Below are 14,887 nucleotides of genomic sequence, written 5' to 3'. Positions count from 1 at the left end.
GAACCCTAGACAGGCTTGATGGTCACTGTTTTTCTCCCGTTTCGATTTCGTGGTTTCATACCTTCCGGGTTCTAAGAATGTGAAGGCTGATGCCCTTTCAAGGAGTTTTGTGCCTGATTCTCCGGGAGTTTCTGAGCCGGCTGGTATTCTCAAAGAGGGGGTAATTTTGTCTGCCAAGTCCCCTGATTTGCGGCGGGTTCTGCAGGAGTTTCAGGCTGATAGACCTGACCGCTGTCCTGCAGAGATACTGTTTGTCCCTGATAGATGGACTAGTAGGGTTATCTCGGAGGTTCATTGTTCGGTGTTGGCTGGTCATCCTGGAATTTTTGGTACCAGAGATTTGGTGGCTAGGTCCTTTTGGTGGCCTTCCTTGTCCCGGGATGTGCGTGCTTTTGTGCAGTCCTGTGGGACTTGTGCTCGGGCCAAGCCCTGCTGTTCTCGTGCCAGTGGGTTACTTTTGCCCTTGCCGGTCCCGAAGAGGCCCTGGACGCATGTTTCCATGGATTTTATTTCAGATCTCCCTGTCTCTCAAAGGATGTCGGTCATCTGGGTGGTTTGTGATCGCTTCTCTAAGATGGTCCATTTGGTACCCTTGCCTAAGTTGCCTTCATCCTCTGATTTGGTTCCGTTGTTTTTCCAGCAGGTGGTTCGTTTGCATGGCATTCCGGTGAACATTGTGTCGGACAGAGGTTCCCAGTTTGTTTCGAGGATTTGGCGGTCCTTTTGTGCTAAGATGGGCATTGATTTGTCTTTTTCTTCTGCTTTCCATCCTCAGACAAATGGCCAAACTGAGCGAACCAATCAGACTTTGGAGACCTATCTGAGATGCTTTGTTTCTGCTGATCAGGATGATTGGGTGACCTTCTTGCCATTGGCTGAGTTCGCCCTTAATAATCGGGCCAGTTCAGCTACTTTGGTTTCACCTTTTTATTGTAATTCTGGTTTCCATCCTCGTTTCTCTTCAGGGCAGGTTGAGCCTTCGGACTGTCCTGGTGTGGATTCTGTGGTGGACAGGTTGCAGCAAATTTGGACTCATGTAGTGGACAATTTGACATTGTCACAGGAGAAGGCTCAACGTTTCGCTAACCGCCGTCGCCGTGTTGGTCCTCGACTTCGTGTTGGGGATCTGGTTTGGCTGTCATCTCGTTATGTTCCTATGAAGGTTTCTTCTCCTAAGTTTAAGCCTCGTTTTATTGGGCCTTATAAGATTTCTGAAATCCTCAATCCTGTGTCATTTCGTTTGGACCTTCCAGCTTCTTTTGCCATCCATAATGTGTTCCATAGGTCGTTGTTATATGTGGCGCCTATGGTTCCTTCCGTTGACCCTCCTGCTCCGGTGTTGGTCGAGGGAGAATTGGAGTATGTGGTGGAGAAGATTTTAGATTCTCGTATCTCGAGACGGAAACTTCAGTATCTGGTCAAATGGAAGGGCTATGGCCAGGAGGATAATTCCTGGGTTCTTGCCTCCGATGTCCATGCTGCCGATTTGGTTTGTGCCTTTCATTTGGCTCGTCCTAATCGGCCGGGGGGTTCTGGTGAGGGTTCGGTGACCCCCTCCTCAAGGGGGGGGTACTGTTGTGAACTCTGTTCTCGAGCTCCCTCCTGTGGTCAGGAATGGTATTTCTGTGAGTTCTGTCCGTGGGTTCCCTCTGGTGGCTGAAAGTGGAGCTGCTGGTCTGGAGGTGGCTTCCTCAGCTGCATCGTTTAAGACTGGGCTGGTTCCTCTATTTAACTCTGCTCAGATCGTTACCTGATGCCAGTTGTCAATGTATCTGTACTGGTTCAGATCTCACTTGGATCTCCTGATGACCTGTCTACTTCAGCAGAAACTAAGTCCCTGTTAAGCTCATTTGTTGTTCATTTGTGTGCTGAATATATTTCTGAGTACCTGCTAAGTTTTGTCCAGCTGGCTATCATGATATCGTCTGGCTAGCTGGAAACTCTGGGTTGCAGAGTGGCTACTGTCTATTTAGTAAGTCGGGCCTCCTTTGCTGAAACCTGTCTCATTCCTGTGTTTGTGCCTTCCTCTTAACTCACAGTCAATATATGTGGGGGGCTGCTCTTTTCCTTTGGGGAATTTCTCTGAGGCAAGGTGAGGCTATATTTCTCTTTAGGAGTAGTTACCTCTCAGGCTGTGAAGAGTCGTCTAGGCAGAGTCAGGTACGATCCACGGCTAATTCTAGTGTGTGTGATAATAGATTAGGGCTGCGGTCAGTAGAGCTCCCACTTCCCAGAGCTCGCTCTATTTTGCAGTTTTGACTATCAGGTCATTCTCGGTGCTCCTAACCACCAGGTCCAGCCATAACAGTGGGCATCATTTTGTTTATATTTATATTTTATTGATTTTCATAGTGTTCTCTTGTTGCCCTGTATCATTCCGTGTATTCCCCATATTGTCCAGAGTCTCAACTACCTTCCAAAAGGCTGATAATTGAATTAGCTCACTTACTGTCTTCAGCCTGACTGTACCTACCCCTCTTGATGACCCCCTGTAGTGCCTTTGTCAGGTCTGGGAGGCCAGAAAACCACCCCAACCTGTCTGACTATCCCTGGACATGAGGAGGGGGCTGGGGAGGACAGGAGCTGAAAAAGTCAGTTCCTGTGTGTTGAGGATGGTGTGAACACTGTTATGACCCCAATGGCGAGGGTCTCAGAGGAACGTGGAAGTCTGCAGAATACAAAAATCCAGCTCATAGGGCAGTGGTAACTGGGTTGACCATATATCTACTCCTAACGCCAACACTAGAAGTAGCCGGGGATCATTCCTACGTTGATTCTAGATGACACGCGCCAGCCGGAGAATCTAGCTACCCCTAGTAGAGGAAAACAAAGACCTTTCTTGCCTCCAGAGAAGGGGACCCCAAAGCTGGATAGAAGCCCCCCACAAATAATGACGGTGAGGTAAGAGGAAATGACAAACACAGAAATGAACCAGGTTTAGCACAGAGAGGCCCGCTTACTGATAGCAGAATAAAGAAAGGTAACTTATATGGTCAACAAAAACCCTATCAAAATCCACACTGGAAATTCAAGAACCCCCGAACCGTCTAACGGTCCGGGGGGAGAACACCAGCCCCCTAGAGCTTCCAGCAAAGGTCAGGATATAACTGGAACCAGGATCAGTAGACAAGAGCACAGCAGACTAGCTCTGATAACTACGTTGCCAGGCATTGAACTGAAGGTCCAGGGAGCTTATATAGCAACACCCCTAACTAACGACCCAGGTGCGGATAAAAGGAATGACAGAAAAACCAGAGTCAAAAAACTAGTAACCACTAGAGGGAGCAAAAAGCAAATTCACAACAGTACCCCCCCCTTAGTGAGGGGTCACCGAACCCTCACCACGACCACCAGGGCGATCAGGATGAGCGGCATGAAAGGCACGAACTAAATCGGCCGCATGAACATCAGAGGCGACCACCCAGGAATTATCCTCCTGACCATAGCCCTTCCACTTGACCAGGTACTGAAGCCTCCGCCTGGAGAGGCGAGAATCCAAGATCTTCTCCACCACGTACTCCAACTCGCCCTCAACCAACACCGGAGCAGGAGGCTCAGCAGAAGGAACTACAGGCACAATGTACCGCCGCAACAAGGACCTATGAAATACATTGTGAATAGCAAACGACACAGGAAGATCCAGACGAAAAGATACAGGATTAAGGATTTCCAATATCTTGTAAGGCCCAATAAAACGAGGTTTAAACTTGGGAGAGGAGACCTTCATAGGAACAAAGCGGGAAGAAAGCCATACCAAATCCCCAACGCGTAGTCGGGGACCCACACCGCGGCGGCGGTTGGCAAAGCGCTGAGCCTTCTCCTGTGAGAACCTCAAGTTGTCCACCACATGATTCCAGATCTGCTGCAACCTATCCACCACAGAATCCACCCCAGGACAGTCAGAAGGCTCCACATGACCCGAAGAAAAGCGAGGATGGAAACCAGAGTTGCAGAAAAAAGGCGAAACCAAGGTGGCGGAACTAGCCCGATTATTAAGGGCAAACTCAGCCAACGGCAAGAATGTCACCCAATCGTCCTGATCAGCAGAGACAAAACACCTCAAATAAGCCTCCAAAGTCTGATTGGTTCGCTCCGTCTGTCCATTAGTCTGAGGATGGAAAGCAGACGAAAACGACAAATCAATGCCCATCCTACTACAAAAGGATCGCCAGAACCTGGAAACGAACTGGGATCCTCTGTCTGACACAATATTCTCAGGGGTGCCGTGCAAACGAACCACGTTCTGGAAAAACACAGGAACCAGATCGGAAGAGGAAGGCAGCTTAGACAAAGGAACCAAATGGACCATCTTGGAGAAGCGATCACATATCACCCAGATAACGGACATGCCCTGAGATAGCGGAAGATCAGAAATGAAATCCATGGAGATATGTGTCCAAGGTCTCTTCGGGACAGGCAAGGGCAAGAGCAAACCGCTGGCACGAGAACAGCAAGGCTTAGCTCGAGCACAAGTCCCACAGGACTGCACAAATGACCGCACATCCCTTGACAAGGAAGGCCACCAAAAGGACCTGGCCACCAGATCTCTGGTGCCAAAAATTCCCGGGTGACCTGCCAACACCGAGGAATGAACCTCGGAAATGACTCTGCTGGTCCACTTATCCGGGACAAACAGTCTGTCAGGTGGACAAGACTCAGGCCTATCAGCCTGAAATCTCTGCAACACACGTCGCAGATCCGGAGAAATAGCTGACAAGATAACTCCATCTTTAAGAATACCAACAGGATCAGCGACTCCAGGAGCATCAGGCACAAAGCTCCTAGAAAGAGCATCGGCCTTCACATTCTTTGAACCTGGTAAATACGAGACAACAAAATCAAAGCGGGAGAAAAACAATGACCAGCGGGCCTGTCTCGGATTAAGGCGTTTAGCAGACTCGAGATACATCAGATTTTTGTGATCAGTCAAGACCACCACACGATGCTTAGCACCCTCGAGCCAATGACGCCACTCCTCAAATGCCCATTTCATGGCCAACAACTCCCGATTGCCCACATCATAATTTCGCTCGGCAGGCGAAAACTTCCTAGAGAAAAAGGCACAAGGTTTCATAACAGAGCAACCAGGGCCTCTCTGCGACAAAACGGCCCCTGCCCCAATCTCCGAAGCATCCACCTCAACCTGAAAGGGAAGTAAGACGTCAGGCTGGCACAAAACAGGCGCCGAAGTAAACCGGCGTTTCAACTCCTGGAAAGCCTCCACACTTGTAATCAAGGTCTGGACATTCATGTCTGCAGCAAGCATAGCCACTCTGAGGTAAAGGGGAAGAAGAAAAAAAAAAAAAAAAAAAACTCAGAATCTTCTTTCTTATAATCCCTCTTCTGCAATGCATTAAACATTTAATACTGGCCTGGCAAACTGTTATGACCCCAATGGCGAGGGTCTCAGAGGAACGTGGAAGTCTGCAGAATACAAAAATCCAGCTCATAGGGCAGTGGTAACTGGGTTGACCATATATCTACTCCTAACGCCAACACTAGAAGTAGCCGGGGATCATTCCTACGTTGATTCTAGATGACACGCGCCAGCCGGAGAATCTAGCTACCCCTAGTAGAGGAAAACAAAGACCTTTCTTGCCTCCAGAGAAGGGGACCCCAAAGCTGGATAGAAGCCCCCCACAAATAATGACGGTGAGGTAAGAGGAAATGACAAACACAGAAATGAACCAGGTTTAGCACAGAGAGGCCCGCTTACTGATAGCAGAATAAAGAAAGGTAACTTATATGGTCAACAAAAACCCTATCAAAATCCACACTGGAAATTCAAGAACCCCCGAACCGTCTAACGGTCCGGGGGGAGAACACCAGCCCCCTAGAGCTTCCAGCAAAGGTCAGGATATAACTGGAACCAGGATCAGTAGACAAGAGCACAGCAGACTAGCTCTGATAACTACGTTGCCAGGCATTGAACTGAAGGTCCAGGGAGCTTATATAGCAACACCCCTAACTAACGACCCAGGTGCGGATAAAAGGAATGACAGAAAAACCAGAGTCAAAAAACTAGTAACCACTAGAGGGAGCAAAAAGCAAATTCACAACAGAACACAGCACGGCAGAGAGAAAGGGAAGCTTATGGATTTTTTATCCTCTGTCTGCTGGATTATTGGACTCTCATCTCCTTGGACATTTTATCCTGTTACTGGACCCGGACCACTGGGGTTGTAAGGACTCTAGGACTTACAGCAGAAAGCGGCAGGACAGCTGAATTGCAAGTTATCTGTCCCCACACACACCCAGGAGACACGGTGACACCTTTAGAGCCCGGGTCGTGCTAGAGTCCCTATAAACAGCCTCAAGTACTCAGTCATATGGGTTATGTCCTTTCTTATATGGGGGACAGAGAGAGAACATCTGTGAGGACCTTATCTGAAGCCGTAGGCCGTAAGGGACTACAACACCACCGCGCTAAAGGAAGGCTTTTAACTCCACTTGGTAAAGGGGACTTTGGATTCGCTTCCACGCCGCTCGGACCCTGCCTGCCCTGTGATCTGGTGCCCTGGACTGTGGCTGCCTGAAGTCTTCAGTAAACAAGGTAAAGAAACTGCAAACCTGTGTCCTCGTTCCTTACTGCGACATTCACCATCTTCCATCTACACACCAGGAGCCCTGGGGATACACTTCACCTGTGGGAAGTTACACCAACTAGCTGCCATAACATCACCCCAGAGGACCCCTTAAATCAGCGTCGGTCCACACTGACCGAATACCACAGGTGGCGTCACGAACACAAACTTTATTCCCTTTAAAGACTATTCCCTTTTACATGGGCGCCCAGGGCCACGGACTAGGTCGCCACCGTGACATCCCCCTGTGAACACCGGACCCGGTACCGAGTACCCCACGGCCCTGGCAGGGTGACTCAAACACATACAGCACCCAGATATACACACATACAAAACCTAGATATTCAGTGCCCAGATATACACACATATAGCACCCAGATATACCACACCCAGATATACAGTATCCAGGTATACAGCACCCAAATATACCACACCCAGATATATACATATACAGTGCTCAGATATAGAGCACCTAGATATACAACAGCCAGATATACACACATACATAGGCCAGATATATAGCACATAGCTATATACACATAGAGTGCTCAGTTATACAGCGGCCAGCTATACAGCACCCAGATATACACACATACAGAGGCTAGATATACAGCACCCAGATATACCCACATACAGAGGCCAGATATACAGCACCCAGATATACAGCTCTCAGACATATACATATACAGAGGTCAGATATACAGCACCTAGATATACACACATAGAGCACCCAGATACACAGCACTCAGATATAAAGTACCCAGATATACCGCATCCAGGTATACTGTATATAAAGCACCTTGATATATAGTGCCCAGATATACAGCACCCAGATATACAGCATTTAGATATACAGCACCCAGATATACCACACTTAGCTATACATACAGAGGCTAGATACAGTATACAGCTTCCAGCTATACACACATACGGAGGCTAGATATACAGCACCTAGGCATACAGCATCCAGCTATACACACATACAGAGGCTAGATATACAGCATATATACAACACTCAGATATATACACATATAGAAGCCAGATATACAGCACTTAGATATAGAGCACCCAGATATACAGCATTCAGATATACCGCACATGGATATAGAGCACCCAGATATACTGTATATAAAGCACCCTGATATATAGTGCCCAGATATACAGCACCCAGATATACCGCACATGGATATAGAGCACCCAGATATACGGTATATTTAGCACACTAGAAACTGAAGGGGAAATTTATTATCGGAAGATTTGAAGTCACATTTTTGCGGTTCACTTTATTCCTGTGGCTACAGACTTTTTGGATCATTTTAATTCCACGTTGCCTTACATCTGCTAGTGGACGCTAAACCACTGGGCACCAGGGACTAGAGGACTAAACCACTACACATCAGGAACTAAACAAAGCAACCTCTGAATCTAGGACAATAAGTCACTAAAATCCAGGGCGCAGGACACTACAAAACTGGAAAACAGTGAATGGGACATTGAAGGGAATCTGTCAGCAGGTTTCTGCTGCCTCATCTGAGAGCAAAAAGTAAAGAAATGAATTGGATTATAAGTGGGTATGCATGCAGTGTGTAGGTGCATGTTCACACTGGCCACTAAACAGACAAATGAATATGAATAAGGGCTGATTAGGACCGACACCACGACAAATGGACACCCAGCAATGGGGAGCTATATAAACATCTTAATACTAGAGGTTAGGACCATCCAGAGTGGGGTCGCCTTGACGTGGTGAGAAGGCGTTTACATTTTTTTGATCTAAATTATGTTAACAAGTAATTTTCATACACTATTGCTATTTATTTAGTGCAGGCTTTTTGCTCACTTTGTTTTTATCTTAGGTTTTGTCTCATCTGAGAGCAGCGTAATGTAGGCAAAGAGAAGCTAAATCCGATGATGTATCACTTAGTTTACTGGGTGCAGCTGATCTGACACAGTCAGAGCGTTTAGATTTAGAATGAAGCAGAGCTGAGAAAGCTAACCCCGCCCACATCACAGTTGACCCCGCCTACACCACAGATGACCACGCCCACACCAGGATTTCGTAATGCAAAGTCCAGACAATGAGGTGCTTGACACAGATGGGAGAATTGACTAGCCCGGCAATGTCTCAGTGATAAATCCTTCATAGTTAGTAAAGCACTGTGACAAGTGACACATCCTTGAATTCTGTGATTCAGCCTCTATCTCCTGATGACAGATTCCCTTTAACCCCTTAGTGACGGAGCCAATTTTGATCTTAATGTCCAAGGCAATTTTTACAATTCTGACCACTGACATTTTATGAAGTTATAACTCTGGAACGCTTCCATGGATCCCACGGATTGAGGCTGTTTTTTCATGACATATTGTACTTCATGTTACTGGTGACATTTCTTTGATATGACTTACATTTATTTGTGAAAAAAATGGAAATTTGAAGAAAATTTTGAAAATGACACAATTTTCAAACTTTTAATTTTTATTCCCTTAAATTACAGACATATGTCACACAAAATAGTTAATAAATAACATTTCCCACATGTCTACTTTATATCAGCACAATTTTTTAAACATATATTTTTTTTCTTAGGAAGTTATAAGGGTTAAAAGTTGACCAGCGATTTCTAATTTTTCCAACAAAATTTACAAAACCTTTTTTTTAACGACCACCTCACATTTGAAGTCACTTTGAGGGGTCTATTTGAAAGAAAATAACCAAAAGTGACACCAATCTAAAAACTGCACCCCTCAAGGTGCTCAAAATCACATTCAAGAAGTTTATTAACCCTTCAGGTGCTTCACAGCAACTGAAGCAACCTAGAAAGAAAATATGAGCATTTAACTTTTTTTCACAAAAATGTGTACTTCAGACCCCAATTTTTTTTTTATTTTCACAAAGGTAACAAGAGAAAATGGACCCCAAAATTTGTTCTGCAATTTATCCTGAGTACGCCGATATCTCGGGGAAAAACCACTGTTTGGGCGCATGGCAGAGCTCGGAAGGGAAGGAGCGCCGTTTGACTTTTTGAACGCAAAATTGGCTGGAATCGAGAGCGGACGCCATGTTGGGTTTGGAGACCCCCTGATGTGCCTAAACAGTGCAACCCCCACCCCAACTGACCCCATTTTGGAAACTACACCCCTCAAAGATTTTATCCAGGGGTATAGGAAGCATTTTGAACCCACAGGTATGACACAGAATTTGATAACATTAGGTCTTCATATTGAAAAAGTTCATTTTTTTCCACAAAAATCTTGCTTTAGCCCCCAATTTCTCACTTTTGCCTGAGATATCACCAAAAAGTGGACCATACAATTTATTACCCACTTTCTTTCGAGCGCGGCGATACCCCACATGTAGTCAAAAAGTTCTGTTTGAACAAACGTCAGAGCTCGGAATGGAAGGGGCACAATGGGAATTTTGGAACACAAATTTGTCTCTATTTGGAATAGATTGTCATATTTGCCGAGTCTGTGTGGTTGAAGGGCGACATCAATCCCCCATAAATGTCTTTGTTGTCAATTATACTCCTGCAAGGTACGAGCCGCTATATGCACGCAACAACCGATCCCCTACAGAATCCGAAAAGTATCATCTGGTACCGGAGGTTCGGCAAGAACCATGCAGTTTAGCCCGAGGTGTATAAGTATGGACCAGCCTCATTTTTAGAGATCCTCCGATAAAGTGATCATGGGTGGATCACCAACATAAATATATGGAATATAAATCAAAACAAACAGTAAGACAATCATGGAAAAAACTCGAAGAAATCCAGCTCCAGGAAGTGCACATAAATTGCAGTTTAAAATTCCATTCAGTTTTATTCAAAAAATTCAAGATATAATTTGGACCCGATTTAACAAGTAGTTGAAAGAGAGATCACATATCAGATCCCACTGAACGCGTTTCGAACACTGCTGTGTTCTTAGTCTTCAGTCTTCATACTGAAGGGGATCACTCACAATGTGTGGGGGCTTCACATCCATGGAGGGGGTCACTCAGAATGTAAATGTGTGGGGGCTTCACATCCATGGAGGGGGTCACTCAGAATGTAAATGTGTGGGGGCTTCTCATCCATGGAGGGGGTCACTCACAATGTGTGGGGGCTTCTCATCCATGGAGGGGCTCACTCACAATGTGTGGGGGCTTCTCATTCATGGAGGGGGTCACTCACAATGTGCGGGGGCTTCTCATCCATGGAGGGGATCACTCACAATGTGTTGGGGCTTCTCATCCATGGAGGGGGTCACTCACAATGTGTGGGGGCTTCTCATCCATGGAGGGGGTCACTCACAATGTGCGGGGGCTTCTCATCCATGGAGGGGGTCACTCACAATGTGTGAGGGCTTCTCATCCATGGAGGATGTGACTCACAATGTGTGGGGGCTTCTCATCCATGGGGGGATCACTCACATTGTGTGGAGGCTTCTCATTCATGGAGGGGGTCACTCACAATGTGCGGGGGCTTCTCATCCATGGAGGGGATCACTCACAATGTGTGGAGGCTTCTCATCCATGGAGGGGGTCACTCACAATGTGCGGGGGCTTCTCATCCATGGAGGGGGTCACTCACAATGTGTGGGGGCTTCTCATCCATGGAGGGGGTCACTCACAATGTGCGGGGGCTTCTCATCCATGGAGGGGGTCACTCACAATGTGTGGGGGCTTCTCATCCATGGAGGGGGTCACTCACAATGTGTGGGGGCTTCTCATCCATGGAGGGGATCACTCACAATGTGTGGGGGCTTCTCATCCATGGAGGGGATCACTCACAATGTGTGGGGGCTTCTCATCCATGGAGGGGGTCACTCACAATGTGCGGGGGCTTCTCATCCATGGAGGGGATCACTCACAATGTGTGGAGGCTTCTCATCCATGGAGGGGGTCACTCACAATGTGTGGGGGCTTCTCATCCATGGAGGGGATCACACACAATGTGCAGAGGCTTCTCATCCATAGAGGGGATCACTCACAATGTGTGGAGGCTTCTCATCCATGGAGGGGATCACTCACAATGTGTGGAGGCTTCTCATCCATAGAGGGGATCACTCACAATGTGTGGGGGCTTCTCATCCATGGAGGGGATCACTCACAATGTGTGGGGGCTTCTCATCCATGGAGGGGATCACTCACAATGTGCAGAGGCTTCTCATCCATAGAGGGGATCACTCACAATGTGTGGAGGCTTCTCATCCATGGAGGGGATCACTCACAATGTGTGGAGGCTTCTCATCCATGGAGGGGGTCACTCACAATGTGTGGGGGCTTCTCATCCATGGAGGGGGTCACTCACAATGTGTGGGGGCTTCTCATCCATGGAGGGGATCACTCACAATGTGTGGGGGCTTCTCATCCATGGAGGGGATCACTCACAATGTGTGGGGGCTTCTCATCCTCGGAGGGGATCACTCACATTGTGTGGAGGCTTCTCATTCATGGAGGGGGTCACTCACAATATGCGGGGGCTTCTCATCCATGGAGGGGATCACTCACAATGTGCGGGGGCTTCTCATCCATGGGGGGGATCACTCACAATGTGTGACGGCTTCTTATCCATGGAGGGGATCACTCACAATGTGTGGGGGCTTCTCATCCATGGAGGGGGATCACTTACAATGTGCGGGGGCTTCTCATACATGGAGGGGATCACTCACAATGTGCGGGGGCTTCTCATCCATGGAGGGGATCACTCACAATGTGCAGAGGCTTCTCATCCATAGAGGGGATCACTCACAATGTGTGGAGGCTTCTCATCCATGGAGGGGATCACTCACAATGTGTGGAGGCTTCTCATCCATGGAGGGGGTCACTCACAATGTGTGGGGGCTTCTCATCCATGGAGGGGGTCACTCACAATGTGTGGGGGCTTCTCATCCATGGAGGGGATCACTCACAATGTGTGGGGGCTTCTCATCCATGGAGGGGATCACTCACAATGTGTGGGGGCTTCTCATCCTCGGAGGGGATCACTCACATTGTGTGGAGGCTTCTCATTCATGGAGGGGGTCACTCACAATATGCGGGGGCTTCTCATCCATGGAGGGGATCACTCACAATGTGCGGGGGCTTCTCATCCATGGGGGGGATCACTCACAATGTGTGACGGCTTCTTATCCATGGAGGGGATCACTCACAATGTGTGGGGGCTTCTCATCCATGGAGGGGGATCACTTACAATGTGCGGGGGCTTCTCATACATGGAGGGGATCACTCACAATGTGCGGGGGCTTCTCATACATGGAGGGGATCACTCAATGTGTGGAGGCTTCTCATCCATGGAGGGGATCACTCACAATGTGTGGGGGCTTCTCATCCATGGAGGGGGTCACTGACAATGTGCGGGGGCTTCTCATCCATGGAGGGGGTCACTGACAATGTGCGGGGGCTTCTCATCCATGGAGGGGGTCACTGACAATGTGCGGGGGCTTCTCATCCATGGAGGGGGTCACTGACAATGTGCGGGGGCTTCTCATCCATAGAGGGGATCTAAACCTCCTCCAAGAGCACGTTCTCCCATCATCCAGGACAATGTGTCGATGATGTTTTTCCCCCCATGATGGAGACGATGTCACAATGCCAAAGTGAGAACTAAGTGGCTTTTTGACATTTTGGGTCCAGGAAAGTTGCAGATCTCAGTCTCGTTTTACAACCCAGAAATTTTGGTAAACTCCGAGAGGAGAACAGGTGGCCATCAGCCATGATCTGGCCCAGAAGCTGATATCGAGGTGGGCTCCCTTAGTGCAAGTAACGGCCGGGTAGTCACTGCCCCCATCATGGATTAGGGGCAAAAGTGTTAGTTACGGCTCCTGTAGAAAGGATGTGAAGTTTCGGTGTGACGCGTTTCGGGCACTATGTTGGATGGAGCTCCTGTAATGGTTGGGGTCATTAATATGTCTTGCCCGGGGGGTGGTGGATGAGTCTGTGACATCAATGTGGAGGAATGTGTGATGCGTTCCCCGTCTTCAGCCCAGGGCAGGAGGATGACAATGGCAGCCGAGTCCTCTCCCCGGGCCGCCCCCGCAGCCGTTACTCCAAAAGCTGCGGCCTTTGTGAGCAGAAGAAAAGCTCCATTCAGAGCCGCGCTGGTGTCATTGTCCTCAGCAAAAAATAAGATGGGGCAGCGGCTCCCCGGGGACGGGGTGAGGACAGATCTATCCTGTGAGGTGGCAGAATTCAGAGCTGTCTGTGGGAGGCGAGAAGAAAGCCGAGCATTGAGCGTCCACATCACAGCCAACGCACAAGGAACATGGACCTCAGCTCAGGAGAGGAGCCCCACATCCTCACTGGTCCTCTGTCATCAGCCTACAATCTATTACTCCCTGTTATCAGCCAAGAGAAGGTCACTGCTGGGGGCAGCGCTGCTCCTTCACAGACCTATCTGTCCTGGAAAACCAGCTGCCAGTCAGGAGCCCTGTGCAGGTGATCCTGGTGGCCACAGGGGGCGCTGCAGAGGAGCAGTATCTAACCATATAAATGGCTTTCGCCAGGGATCCCACCCAGGATGTTAATCTGAGATTACACAGAGACGAGCCTATTAATTTTGTCATAGTAATCTGCTCCTTCATCCGGAGCGCTGGGAACCAGCAGCCGCCTCCTCCGCCACCAGCATGTCCCCCTGCCTCATGTCACAGGGCAGATTAGAGGACCCCATTATACCATCGAATAATTATCCCAGGCTGATGTATAAGGAGGGAAATGAGCAAGTAAATCACCCTAAGATCAGATACCGTGATCAGCCAGGAGGGCCAGAAGGTGGCAGACTGCGGCGACCTCTAGTGGGTAGAACAAGTGCCCACCATATGCCTACCTCATTACAGGAAAATATTTAGAATTGAGAGTCCTCAGTGGCTGATACCTTTTAATGACTAAGGGCTCATTTCCACATGCGAGGCACACATCCGTATCTCGCATGTGGAAACCAAGCTGTGTAGCCGGCACTCCAGAGCGGAGCGTGCGGCCGCATAGGAACACATGGAGCTGCACAGCTCCGCTCCAAAGTGCCGGCGCCAGAGCTTGGTTTCCACATGCGAGATACGGATGTGTGCCTCGCATGTGGAAATGAGCCCTAACTGAAAAGATGGTAACAAATTGCAGCTTTCGAGACTACTCAGCTCCCTTCATCAGGCATAGACTAATAGAAATTCTGAAGAATCACATATTTATGCACAGTACGGCCCAGAAATAATGCCATAGATAAGACAGGTGACGTAAAGCAGAATTACCATTATGAAAGAGTGATAAACAGTTATGTCCATAAATATTGGAACAGTTCATAGATAAGGAGTGTGAATGTTTTATTGTCCTC

The sequence above is a fragment of the Ranitomeya variabilis genome, chromosome 6, assembly GCF_051348905.1.
Source record: "Ranitomeya variabilis isolate aRanVar5 chromosome 6, aRanVar5.hap1, whole genome shotgun sequence".
Classification (NCBI taxonomy): domain Eukaryota; kingdom Metazoa; phylum Chordata; class Amphibia; order Anura; family Dendrobatidae; genus Ranitomeya; species Ranitomeya variabilis.
The sequence above is the reverse complement of the archived record's forward strand: the minus strand, read 5'-3'. Positions refer to the sequence as shown.